The sequence below is a fragment of the Erpetoichthys calabaricus genome, chromosome 4 (genome assembly GCF_900747795.2).
Source record: "Erpetoichthys calabaricus chromosome 4, fErpCal1.3, whole genome shotgun sequence".
NCBI classification, from domain to species: Eukaryota; Metazoa; Chordata; class Cladistia; order Polypteriformes; family Polypteridae; genus Erpetoichthys; species Erpetoichthys calabaricus.
In genome coordinates this window covers 186,967,668-186,982,667 of record NC_041397.2, presented here as the reverse complement: position 1 = coordinate 186,982,667, position 15,000 = coordinate 186,967,668, and the positions used below count along the sequence as shown (strand labels likewise).

The window sequence follows — 15,000 nt, the reverse complement described above, 5'->3', positions numbered from 1 at the left end:
ATATATATATATATATATATATATATATATATATATATATATATATATATATATATGTATGTATATTATATATATATCTATATATGTATATATATATGTATATGTAGATATGTGTATATGTAGATATGTATATATATATATATATATATATATATATATATATATGTTTACATAACCTCTTTAACACACTACTTCTCTGCTGCGAAGCGCGGGTATTTTGCTAGTGTTATATATTCACCAGCAAAATCAAACACCCCAGAGATTTTACTATCATTAGACGCAGAAAAAGCATTTGATATGATTGAATGGAACTACCTTTTCACTGCATTGGAGAAATTTGGGTTTGGCCCGAATATTTGTGCATGGATCAAACTACTGTATACCAATCCAGAAGCTTCAGTTTGTATTAATAACATTTGCTCAGACTACTTTAAGCTAGAACGTGGCAGCAGACAAGGATGTCCCTTGTCACCACTGCTGTTTGCAATCGCCATTGAACCACTGGCGGTTCACTGCCGAAATTCTTATCAGATAAAGGGGATTGTCAGAGAAGGACTGGAACAGAAAATTTCTCTATATGCAGATGATATGGTTTTATATATATCAGACCCAGAAAACACTGTCCCTGCAGTTTTAACAGCACTAACAGAATTTCAAAAGATATCTGGTCTTAAAATTAATCTGAATAAAAGTATACTCTATCCAGTGAATTCACAAGCTTATAATATCAGATTGGACACCCTACCTTTTACCATAGCAGATCAGTTTAAATACCTAGGGGTACATATCACAAGTAAACATAAAGCTCTTTATCAACAAAACTTTGCCGTCTGTATGGAAAAAATTAAGCAAGACTTAGATAGATGGTCAACCCTTCATCTCACTCTAGCCAGAAGAATTAACGTTGTTAAGATGAATATCCTTCCTAAACTTCTTTTTTTATTTCAAAACATTCCAATATATATCAATGAATCATTTTTTAAGCAACTAGATTCAACAATAACCTCATTCATTTGGAACTCAAAACACCCACGTATCCGAAGAGCTACCCTACAAAGACCTCAGGTAGAAGGTGGCATGGCTCTACCTAATTTTCAGTTTTATTACTGGGCAGCAAACATACAAGCCATAAAAACCTGGACACAAATAAATGAACTTACACAGGACTGGTCCGCAATAGAAATAAAATCCTGTAGTACTTCTTTATACTCCTTGCTCTGCTCTCCAACAAATGCAAGTTATCGCAAATATACTAATAACCCAATTGTGCTTTACTCACTTAGAATATGGAACCAAATTAGAAAGCATTTTAAGATGGAAAATCTTTTATCCGTGGCACCTCTGCAAGAAAACCACCTCTTTCAACCCTCGCAAACATATCCAGTATTTAATACCTGGAAAAGTTTTGGGATTAAAATGCTCAGAGATCTTTATATAGACAACATATTTGCATCTTTTGAACAATTATGTTCAAAATTCAACCTCCCAGCTACACATTTCTTTCACTATCTTCAAATTAGAAATTTTGTTAAACAGAAATTGCCCGATTTTCCCCACCTCGCACCCTCCACAATGCTGGAAAAAATACTGCTCATTGCCGAGGAATTAAACACCATTTCCGCATTATATAAAACAAGGGGGCTTCGCCCCCTGCTCGCTTCGTTCGCCTACCCCCGGCGTTTTGAACCCGTGCCTGCTGGGCAGCCACGTGTGAGGATGACGCGCATTTAACACTAGAATTACCAGAGCCTACGACAAAACTCGTAAATCCGTCCCACCTTAAATCGTGTCTTAAAGCCGTTTGCACATTTCCGCCAGAGTCTTTTGTCATCTAAATGTGATGATAAACAAAAGCTACTAGCAGCCAGCTATTCCATCCCCCCACCGACTTAGAATGAACTCCTAGCTCATGCCTTGCCTTGATTTGATTACCTGGTATTGAAGTGGAGTTTTACAGTGGAAATAATTCGAGCGTTATTTGGAATACACGCATTTCATGTGTGTTCCATTTCTATAGTAGGCTGTGCAAACACATTTTTAAAACAGAAACGTTTTTCATATTCTAATAGTAAATGACAAAATGTAGGCAGAAACTATATAACGTATGAAGCCTGAAGTCCATATATCAAAGAAACACTTTCACAAAAGGTACAAATAAGAGAACACGTGCTCTTTTCTTCAAAAATATAACTGCACAAAAAAAAAAGCCGCGTTAGCATGCCACATTGACACTCTTACTGCAACTGCCACGGTGGCGTAATGGTATCAGCTCCTGACTGGGGATCAGAGGTTGGCGAGTTCGATCCCGCATGGCTCCACTTCGAGAAGTAAACTGCTCTTATTCTTACAATTTTAGAATAACAACATAAATTTCATTTCAGTCTGTAACAGCCGGTGTAACTTATGATACTGGTAAAGGTTAGCTTTTTTTTTTTTTTTTTTTAATTCACTTTTCATTCTCGCAGTCGATGCATACTAACGCCCCCCCCCCCCCCCAAAGGGTTCTGACACAAACGCTGGCGAAGCTGCCTTCCTTCATATCTCACCGTCACTTGATTTTCTTTTTATTCAGTGTTATTGAGTGTTCCTGCCAGTCCCCACATGTTGCTGTATGCTGTTTCTTTTGTACTCCAGGACATGCAGAGGAGAGAATGATTTCACATTATTTATGCTGTTTTCACATAAAGACTGCAGAATACTCGTGACTGCATTCTCGTACCAATGCACTTTTTCCATCACCTTTTCCTGTAAGAAGCAATGTACTCACTTCTCTCTATGCTGTGGTTTCTATTACACACCTGAAAGAGACAATATATGTGAAAACTTCATCGCACTAATGCAATATTATTTGAAAACGAACAGCGTCAGATCAGGTGTGAAAATTTTATGTGAGATACGAAGAAGGCAGCTTCGCCAGCGTTTGTGTCAGAACCCTTTTGGGGGGGGGGGGGGCGTTAGTATGCATCGACTGCGAGAATGAAAAGTGAATTTAAAAAAAAAAAAAAAAAAGCTAAAATTTACCAGTATCTCACATTAAATTTTCACACCTGATCTGACGCTGTTCGTTTTCAAATAATATTGCATTAGTGCGATGAAGTTTTCACATATATTGTCTCTTTCAGGTGTGTAATAGAAACCACAGCATAGAGAGAAGTGAGTACATTGCTTCTTACAGGAAAAGGTGATGGAAAAAGTGCATTGGTACGAGAATGCAGTCACGAGTATTCTGCAGTCTTTATGTGAAAACAGCATAAATAATGTGAAATCATTCTCTCCTCTGCATGTCCTGTAGTACAAAAGAAACAGCATACAGCAACATGTGGGGACTGGCAGGAACACTCAATAACACTGAATAAAAAGAAAATCAAGTGACAGTGAGATACGAAGGAAGGCAGCTTCGCCAGCGTTTGTGTCAGAACCCTTTTGGGGGGGGGGCGTTAGTATGCATCGACTGCGAGAATGAAAAGTGAATAAAAAAAAAAAAAAAAAAGCTAACCTTTACCAGTACCATAAGTTACACCGGCTGTTACAGACTGAAATTAAATTTATGTTGTTATTCTAAAATTGTAAGAATAAGAGCAGTTTACTTCTCGAAGTGGAGCCGTGCGGGATCAAACTCGCCACCCTCTGATCCCCAGTCAGGAGCTGATACCATTACGCCACCGTGGCAGTTGCAGTAAGAGTGTCAATGTGGCATGCTAACGCGGCTTTTTTTTTGTGCAGTTATATTTTTGAAGAAAAGCGCACGTGTTCTCTTATTTGTACCTTTTGTGAAAGTGTTTCTTTGATATATGGACTTCAGGCTTCATACGTTATATAGTTTCTGCCTACATTTTGTCATTTACTATTAGAATATGAAAAACGTTTCTGTTTTAAAAATGTGTTTGCACAGCCTACTATAGAAATGGAACACACATGAAATGCGTGTATTCCAAATAACGCTCGAATTATTTCCACTGTAAAACTCCACTTCAATACCAGGTAATCAAATCAAGGCAAGGCATGAGCTAGGAGTTCATTCTAAGTCGGTGGGGGGATGGAATAGCTGGCTGCTAGTAGCTTTTGTTTATCATCACATTTAGATGACAAAAGACTCTGGTGGAGATGTGCAAACGGCTTTAAGACGCGATTTAAGGTGGGACGGATTTACGAGTTTTTTCGTAGGCTCTGGTAATTCTAGTGTTAATACGGAGCGCTCGCCCGTGTCACTCTGGGGCTCTCCACTGGTAATACAGAGCCCCGTCCGTACCATTATGCGGTGCATAGTGGAGTACTGCGGACCCCGTAGTGTTTCCCGTTTCAGTTTGTATTTCGGTCAGTCGAGCTCTTGTTTTTGAAGTTTTTGAATTCCGGTCTTCATTATCTGTAACCTGCTGTCCATGTGTTTGGCCCACTCGTGTAACCTGTTTATGACATTTTACTTTGCTTTCCACTCTTGTCTTTCATTTGAGACCTCGCTTTATTCTGCTTTTGTTATAATGACACCTGGTCCGTGGCGATTATATTTTCCTTTTTCGAGTAATAATTTTCATTTGTTTGCGATACTGTGATGTTTATCGTACTGTTAATAATGCATCACTGTAATGTGATTCACCTATGCCGTATAGTTTGGACGTGTTAGGATGACGTATGTTTAATACGGAGCGTTCGCCCGTGTCACTGTGGGTCTATCCACTGTTAATACGAAGCTCTTTCCGAACTACTGTATAATGCGGTGCATTGTGGAGCACTGTAGTGCTCTGTAGTGTTTCCAGTTTCACTTCGTATATCGTTTAGTCGAGCTCTTTCTTTTTGGAGGAGTCTCTGCCTGGTTTGCGTCATTTCAGACGCACATTGTAGGCACTTGCGTTCATTAATTATATCCAAGCAGGTGCGTGTTTGTATCTCAGTCACTCGAGCTGTGTCGTGTTGAACCCGTGCCTGCTTTGCTTATGCAGTTTGAGACGCGCGTTGTAGGAGTCCACGTTCATTAGATCTACGCATTAGTGCCACTCACAATTTGGCAGCGACGCCTGCGCATTCCGTATTATGTCGGTTCTTACCATGCTGTGCAGGCACCTTTGCCTTTTGTACTTCACTGCGCGTTCTGACGCCCGATGTAGGCGCCTGAACCTTCAGGGTCCGCCTCCGCAGTGTGTTGTGGACGTTTAACTGTCGTTGTTTCTGCCTTTATATTCTGTATCTCGGTCTGCATGTGTTTAGTGCCCAGGTTTTTTTGTAGCTGTTGCATTCCAGTTTTCATCATCTGTAACCCGCTCTTCATGTGTTCGTCCCCGTTGTTTAATCCCTTTATGAAGTTTTACTTTGTTTCCTATTCTGTGTTTTATTTCTGACCTCGCTTTATCCCGCTTGCGGCATGTCAGACGGTTCGTAGTCTCTCTCGTTGTACTCTGGGGAGGGGGGCTTTGTTCTGTAACCTGCTCTTCATGTGTTTGACCCTGTTCTTTATCCTCTTTATGACGTTTTATTTTGTTTCCTACTCTGACGGTTCGTAGTTTCTCCCGTTTTGCTCTGGTGCGGGGTTGGGAGGCTTTGTGTGGCGCACGTGCGTAGTCTCTCCCGTTTCACTATGGGGGGGGGGGGATTTGTGTGGCGCCTGCGCACTACGTCTTTTGCGTCCACGGCCCATGTCCCTGCGTCCATATCCGGTTTACCATTTTCGTTTAGTAATATGGATCCTATTAGAGTCCCTACCTTTCAAAGATCCAAGAGGACATTGGGAAGAAGATCTCTTAATCAATATATCAGAAAAGGAGTGGAAGGTAGCAAAGCAGAGAATTCACTCGAGCTCCATATGCGCAAAGCATAGAATTACTCAACTAAAAATTATATATCGAGCCCATCTGTCTCGCTTAAGACTGTCCAAAATGTTTCCAGGGCAAGATCCAACCTGCGAACGCTGCAACCAAGCTCCTGCCTCACTGGGTCACATGTTCTGGGTCTGCACCAAATTAACATCATTTTGGACAAAAATTTTTAAGTGCCTTTCAGACAGCCTTGGGGTCACAATCCCTCCTAACCCACTAACAGCTGTGTTCGGTGTTCTTCCAGACGGACTTGAAGTGGAAAAGGACAAGCAAACGGTGATTGCATTCACTACACTTTTGGCACGCAGACTTATTCTGTTAAATTGGAAGAATCCTAACTCTACTCTGATAAGTCAGTGGGAAACCAATGTTTTATATTATTTGAAATTGGAAAAAATCAAATTCTCAGTTAGAGGATCTGTACAAAATTTTTTCAAAACCTGGCAGGATCTGATCAATATTATTTTAGAATAAGAGAAATAACTATTACCGCATTTAATTTATTTACATATATATTTATTTCTCCCTTTGCTTATTGTTGTCTTATTAAAAAGCCCTAAGCAATTCTCCTTTAGCTAAGCTCTCCTTCTCAGGGGTGGGGTTTGATTTGTCTTTGATTTGTTTGGTTATAAATTGATCTATTTGTATGGAATGATTACAATAAAATTAATAAAATAAAAAAAACAAAAAAAAAAAAACAAAGTGAGACTCACTCGAGAGTGGAAACCAATAAACACCTCTAATGAAAAGTGTGGACTGTTCTAACCCATATACATTCTGTTACATAAGAAAACAAATTTTTACATTTTTAATTATGAGTAAGCATTGTATATTGTCTTTTATAGATAATAAATGTAATGCATATGTTGATTAACGTTAACTTTCATATTAAAAAGTAAGTAAATCTTAGTATATAGCCTATCAACTAAATACCTTCAAAGAATTGATTGATTCCATGTAGCACCTATTAGGGTTGTCATGGGGAAAAAAAAAACCATCAATACGATACTAACTATTGAAATTCAATACCTAATAAATACTTATTGAGTTAACTGTATAGTGTATGTATACTGTGAACACGAGGGGTTGCTGTGGGCCCTTTAACCCCAACAGACAGACGCTCAGGACAAAATAAAAGCACCCAGAAGACTTTTAATAATTTTCTTCTCGGTATAGTGCCTTAAGCACTACAGCCACCACTAAATATGCAATACAATAATAAATAAGAATACAAATAAACAATAAATCAACACTATTCTCTCCTCCACACCTCCCAGCAAGCTCTGTCTTCTACATCCCAACTCCGGCTCGCTTGCTGGGTTCCCACCAGTCCTTTATATAGTCTTCGACCCAGAAGTGCTTCTGTCCTTCCAACCACGTAACTGGCTAGCACTTCCAGGGCTTCTGTCCTCGTGACTACCTAGTACTTCCGGGCTATAAGGAAAGGATGAGTCCCCATGTCCTTTGACAGCTCCCCCTGGTGGCACCCACGGCACCCAACAGGTCTGAGAAGCCAAACTCCAAGTCCCAGGATGCCCTGTGGGAATTCAGAGCACCATTACACTCAAGGGAAGCTGCCATCTAGCTCATGTATTATATAGATTCATTATACAATCACAGTGATACTGTATATTTCAAGCGTTGTATTTCTTTTCATTTTGTTGATTATGGCTTATAGCTAATGAAAACCCAAAATTCAGTATCTCAGAAAATTAGAATATTGTGAAAAAGTTCATATTGTAGACTCATGGTGTCACACTCCACTCAGCTAATTAACCCAAAACACCAACAAAGGTGTCCTGAGCTTTTAGTAGGCCTCACAACAACAACAACAATCATGGGAAAGACTACTGACTTGATAGTTGTCCAGTAGACACTCATTGACACCCTCCACAAGGAGGGTAAACCACAAAAGGTCACTGCTAAAGAAGCTGGCTGTTCACAGAGTGCTGTATCCAAGCATAGTAATGGAAAGTTGACTGGAAGGAAAAAATGTGGCAGAAAAAGGTGCACAAGCAACAGGGATAACCGCAGCCATGATAGTATTGTAAAGCACAGTCCATTCAAGAATTTGGGGGAGATTGACAAGGAGTGGACTGCAGCTGGAGTCAGTGCTTCAAGAGCCACCACACACAGATGTATCCGGGACATGGGCTACAACTGTCACATTCCTTATGTCAAGCCACTCCTGAACCAGAGACATCAGAAGCGTCTTACCTGGGCTAAGGAGAAAACGGACTGGCCTGTTACTCAGTGGTCCAAAGTCCTCTTTTCAGATGAAAGTAAGTTTTGTATTTCATTTGGAAATCAAGGTCCCAGAGTCAGGAGGAAGAGTGGAGAGGCACAAAATCCAACTTGCTTGAGGTCCAGTGTGAAGTTCCCACAGTCAAGTGATGACCTGGGGAGCCATGTCATGTGCTGGTGTTGGTCCACTGGGTTTTACCAAGTCTAAAGTCAGTGCAGCTTTCTACCAGGAAATTTTACAGCACTTCATGCTTCCCTCTGCTGACAAGGTGCCAAAAGTATCAATACCTGGTTTAATGACCACAGTTTCACTTTGCTTGATTGGCCAGCAAACTCACCTGACCTATGAGGTATTGCCAAGAGAAAGATGCGAGACACCAGACCCAACAATGCATACGAGCTGAAGGCCACTATCAAAGCATCCTGGGCTTCCATAACACCTCAGCTGTCCCACAGGCTGATCGCCTCCATGCCACGCCGCACTGATGCCATAATTCATGCAAAAGGAGCCCCGACCAAGTACTGAGTGTGTACATGGACATACTTTTCAGTAGGCCAACATTTCTATATTAAAAATCATTTTTTTATTGATCTTATGATGTAATATTCTTATTTTCTGCGATACTGAATTTTGAGTTTTCATTACCTGTAGGCCATAATCAGCAAAATGAAAAGAAATAAACGCTTGAAACATATCACTCTGTGTGTAATGAATCTACATAATGAGTTTCACTTTTTAAATTGAATTACTGAAATAAATCGACTTTTACATGATATTCTAATTTACTGAGATGCACCTGTACAGAAGCTTATTTCATCCATATTTGGAGCTGCTTCATCCTGAGCAAGGTCTCAGGGGAGCTGGAGGCTATCCCAGCAAGCACAGGGTGCAAGGCAGGAAGAATCCTATTTAGCAAATATATACTACCAGTGAATTGATAATAGATGTGTGTGCTTCAGTGAGAGAGAATATACTGAGCAGGCCTGTTGTATGCAAAAAGAACTGAACCAATGTCGTAGACAGTGCTTGAGGTGGAACCACTTTACTGGCAATTGGAGCACATTGACATTACTACATGATACCACTGAGCAGGAAGGGACAGAGTGAGAGGGTAGGGGGTCTCCCTTGGAGATGGGAAGGCGCTGACATTAATATATGATTTTGAAATGTGAGGAGGAGGTACTCCCTTTAACATCCGAGCACAAGGTGTCTGTACACACCAGTAAAGCCCACTTCGGCTCTGGTTATAGGCACACATCTATCCATCTTCCTAACCTGCTTATTGGAAGCAAGATTTTAGAGCAACTGCTGTAATTCCTGCTTCACAGTGCTAAAGTATGCATGAGTTTTGGATGTTCTCCCTGTCTATTTACAGGGCGATTGTTTTGAGCGAGTGTCAATAAGTTTACTTACTCAAAGACGTCCTCAAACTTTTTATTACCATATGCTCAGCAAAAGCACCTCACCTTGTATTAATTAAATTTGACAGCTGGTTTGTGGAGCTTCCATCTGCTCCATCACATACTCAGCCTTTTTCAGAGAAAGGATGGCTTGGCTCTTTAAAGTAATCTTTTATTGAAAATATAATATAGTGTAATTAGTTCTGTTCAGCTTGATTGTTATTTGTGCAAAGCACACTGAAACTCTTGTGTGTTTTTTTCACTACGCTGCCTCCTGGCATGATTCTCACACTATAGGTTTTGTAAAATAGCAGCACTGAATGCAATGGGCAAACGTCTGTGCCATTTAGGGAAAAATAATATGATTCAAGTGCACATTTATCTGTTGTTAAAGGCATGTCAGGACATAAACACTGACGATAATAAGCAGAACATAGCCTTGTGAAGGGGGGTTTTGTCATAATTTCACTAATAGAGACTGCAGCTGTCAGCAGACAAGCCAACAGGAAATATATTCTTACTAGGGTTGCACAGTATACGAGCATCGGATATGTACTGAAAAAATCAAAAGTTAAAAATGGCACTGTACCAACATTTCAGGATTTTTGGCACCAGAAGTAAACATCAACTTTACTGAGTGTTGGGGAAGGAGTTTGAGTGTAGAGTACCAGAGAAAAACATGGTTAGACATGCCGAGGACCAAGGTTATTATAGTTTTGCCTTTTTATATTAGTTTTTATTTCTATATTTTATCTGACCTTACTTGGAAATTCAGTTTAGTTTTAGTTTTCCTTCATCGTGTATTTTTATTTTTAGTTTAGTTTTTATTTCACAAAGACATTTCTATTTTATTTTTATATATATTAGTTTCAGTTTTAGTTTAAGTAATTATGGCATGGAGCACCTACGGAGTTAGTTTTGTGTCACAATCAGACAGAACTATACACAACAGATTTGGATATGAGTTTAATGTTAGTGGAAGTTTACTACATTGCCTGGTTTACTATCTGGTTTTGTTTTTGTCTGATAAAAACAAGCATAATCAAAACTAAAAAACTAAACACAATTTAATAATTTTTTAAATATTTTCTCATGAAAATCACAGGGGCTTAGGAAGAACAGGGCTCTTAGACTTGACTCAGTGTGCAGACCCCACCTAGCTGTATTGAGGGAAACAAAGAACAACAAGCATGTAGTGTCGAGGTTAGAGGTGGTGAGTCTTGAATAGCCTACCATAAGGACAGTAAACCAATAATGAGCAGGGCAAGAGCAGGTAATAGGAGCACGGACAGACACAAAACAACAGACAGCATCTGAGATTAAAAACATTATATACATTATCTAAACCTGTTCATCCAGAGCAGGATCACAGGAAACCTGGAGCCTACCCCAGCAGGTTTGGATGTAAGGCAGGAAAACTCCCTGGTATGCAATATGTATGATACGGCTGATGTTAAGAACAAAAAGAATATGATATTTCAACTATCTATTTTGAGCGAGAGAGAAAAACATTGAAAAAAGGGAGACAAATATTCTAAAATATAATTCTGTTAATGGATTACTTTCACAATATCAGATATTTTGAGTTGTGAATATGAACTAAAAAAGATAAATTAATAAATATAGAATAAATACAAAAACCCATTAGTATGTTTAGTTTTTCACCACTTGTCAGACTCTCTAGCTTTGTTTGTATCGCTTCGTTGTTAAACGATGTTTTTAAAGCAAAAGTGATTGGTCAGCAACAATATGCTGATCTTGTATGATGACCTAGTCAGTCTTTCAATAGGTGCCGTTTTATTTTCAAAAATCGTGAGTGGTCTCCCCTTGACTTTCTTGTATACTCAGATATGGGGATGGATATTTGAGGAGTAAGCCGCAAGACAATGATAATATTTTTATATTATGTACATTAAGGAATCATCACCAACAAATCAAATTAATAATATATTGAACAATTATTATAAAAGTAATGTTGAATAAATCGGACTCTGCAGCTCCATAAAAAAAAAAAAACAAACGTATGTGTTCAGGTAAAGTACCACTTCCGGGTGATGGATTTGGCCCAAAAGTTAATACAGATCTACAATTGTGGTGTAACAACCACATGCCAAATTTCATCCATCTATCTAGTTGCGTTTTTAAGCTATCGTGTTTACAGACACACAGACACGTACACACACAATTCCAAAAAAACAGTATTTTTGGACTCTGGGAGGTCTATAACATCAAGATTCATCAAAATATCGAGGTCAAATTTTTTCATGATTACTATACTTTCTCTATAGTTCGTATAAGAGAAAGTAAAAATGATTTCTCCTGTGTGAAGTGGCAGATGAATTGCTGTCAACAAAAAGCAGTCACCTGAGAAATAAACTGAAACATTACTCACTCGTGATTTTTCTGTCCATACGGTAAAGTTTTTGTTGACCAGCACATTCTGATTTCAGCCATTTGAATTACATCTTGATATACAACATCACAAAGAAAGGCGGAACACAAATCGCTTTCTATTTCTCACGCATTACGCACCCGCACTCAGCTTGCTCTGTCACCATAAATGCTGTGTGAACAGCCGCCCTCCATCACCAACCACCATTTACTGGATATACATGTTGGCGGCTCGTGGTGGATGACTATGTTTTAGAGTTAAAACTTACAAGGGTTAAAGACTAACGGCAAGAATATTCATTCAAAAATGAAAACTACAAATATTTTAGTAATTTATTATTTTATTTCAGTTAGTCTTTCCAGCTACTTTAATAGATTCATTTAGGTTTTGTTAATTATTTTATTTCAGTTTACGAAAATGTTTTTTTTTTTAATAATAGTTTCAGTTTTTATTTTAGTTTTCATTAACTATAACCACCTTGCTGGGGACTTCATGAAAAGACACCATCAATACTACACAGGGGACTATTCCTTTGACACACACATTATTCTGTCAAGAGGGATATGCACAATTGTGCGGCACACCAAGTAGGCTGGAGTAAGACAGAGGGTTTTGTAGTTATCCATTATGTGCTTCAGTAGTGCTTACGTGTGTACCAGTACTAAGGTCTGAAAGCTGGTATCGATACTGATGTCAAAATTTTAGTACAGATCCAACCCTAATTTATATCTCAAGGAAAACAGGACCAAAAATCTATGATAACATAATTATTTTTAGTTTACTTTCACTATGACAAGGATGCCTTATAAATGCGGGATGCACTTTTTTCTTAATGGATAAGTTTAGCATTTTTCAAGTCAGTTATTTTTTCACAATCAAGGCATATATTAATTAGCCAAAAAAAAAAAAAAAAACTGTGTTTTGAAGGGAAGCGTTTTTTATAAATTTTAAAACTACCTTGTCTGTTCATGCAGCTTACAATGGGAATAAAGGATACACAGGTTCTTAGAGAGAGAGAGAGAGAGAGAGAGAGAGAGAGAGAGAGAGAGAGAGAGAGAGAGAGAGAGAGAGAGAGAGAGAGAGAGAGGGGTTAGGACCATGCACTGATACAGCACATTGGAGCACCCACCACATGACAAACCAACTCAGGATCCCAGATTAGGACCTGAGTGCAGACATGCACCCGTTAAATCTCAGCACCACACTAATAGGTGAATGAAAAAGCCTAAAAAAATTTTAAATACATCCAAATTGAATCAGCAAAGGTATACTTAAGAAAATATATCTTTCACATTTATGAGGCATTCTTGTGAAACCAAAAGGAAACTAGAAAAAAATATTTTTATCACAGATTCTTGGAACTATTTTTCTTGAAGAAAGAATAGTATCTCATACACTGTATTAATCCCCAAAAAGAAATTGTTTTTTTGCATGACCTCTGGAAGTCAGATCACAGGATGAGGCATTGTACAGCACCCAAGTAGCAATTTTCAGGTATGGGACTTGCAGCACAGTGAAAACAGCATATAACAGTCTCTATGCACAAATAACAATCAATCAGTAATATACAGCACAAACATGGAAAACTCATGTAAACCCTTGCGCTGTGGAGCAAAAAGACAGTTCTGCACCACCAGCAGAAGCCAGAGAAAAGTAGCACAGGCAGTACTGAAGGCTTTGGTTGAAGGCACAGACCACTTACTGAGGCTGTAAACCATCACTTTGTTTGGAGGCTCCAACAGCTGTACCACACAATAGATTACTGCTATATTTCGCATGTTTGGTAAAAATATGCCGACTGAGATTGTGTTCCTGACCTGCATACGCCAACAAGGAGCCAGAGAAAATAACAGCATATGGGTTGTCCCTGACCATTGATGAGAGGAGTCAGGTGGAAGCTCATGTTGCCACAAGGTAAAATAATGAAACAAGCTTCTGTATAGTGAAAGAAGTATACGTGATCCTAAGTGTGTCTTTTTAAGTTATTATTGCCTAGTTGTCTATATCACATCAGGGCATCAACATTTAGTGTCAGTAGCAGTATTTAGTAATAACTTCAGTCAGTCAGTCATTTTCCAACCCGCTATATGCTAACACAGGGTCACGGGGAACTTCCCAAGGTGAATCCAGGCCCCTGGCCCTGAAAGAAAACCACAGAAGGAGATGAGCAGCACAGCAAAACGCACAGTATCCTTTTAAAATAGCTGAATGTCACAATGTTTTGCTTTGTGAATTCTTCCTTCTTAAAACGATGCGGATATCTTGTTTGGCAATATCTGTGCAATCTCGACATGTGTGTCAATACACTAACATCTTTGGATTGGAAAAAATGGATGTATACAATGAGTTTTAAGGCATTTTCATTAATTCTTTAACTCCATTGTAAGCTGCAAGAACAGACCAGGCATTTTTTTAAATATATATAAAAAAAACTTCCACTTTAGAACACAATGCTTTGTTGCAAATTAATATGTATCATGAGAGTGAAGAAATAACTGGCTTGAAAAATACCAATCTTGTCTTTTGAATATTTTGAATACAGTACAGCTATTTGCTTAATATAAACAGGTGTCAATTAAATACACATTTAGTGTATTGACAACAAGGTCCCTTATTGACAACAATACAAGATGTATATGGACGAAACAATAAGCAATTAGATACCATTAATATAGCCACTACGCTGTCCAACGGTATAAATGAAAATGAGCAGCAGGGATAACCTCAGAACATGGCTAGGCGTCACTGACTAAAAAACCGGACCAACAACATGGTATTTTGAACTTAATGTTGGATCACTGAAACACTTACTTTGGGTGACATTCAACAGCAAACTGAAACTGTTGGTAGAGGGCTTTTTTTTTTTTTTTTTAACTTTGGAAGGGGACAAAACCAGACCTTTAACTCACTCAAACAGGGCGTACCTGACTTGATATATTTTAATTTTAGTTACTTGAGCCATCTAAGAGCATATACACAATGAAGCCGACTCGTTCGCTATTGCACGGACGGCCTGCAAGGCTAAGCCAGCTGCCTGCACACTCCGCCACTCCCACCCCCTGCGCCAGGCTCCTAAATGTCAGCTCGTCTCCACGCTCTTCCCAGCCCGCTGGGGATCTTTGCCTTTACCCACCCCACCCCCCAGGGGCCGCACAC

At 39.0% G+C, this 15,000-nt stretch overlaps 1 protein-coding gene across 2 annotated transcripts in view; it reads right to left on the bottom strand.

Annotated features, from left to right (window-relative positions):
• The window catches only part of ube3a (ubiquitin protein ligase E3A), a 174,950-nt gene that overhangs the window by 159,108 nt on the left and 842 nt on the right, over window positions 1-15,000 (bottom strand). The window lies entirely within an intron of this gene.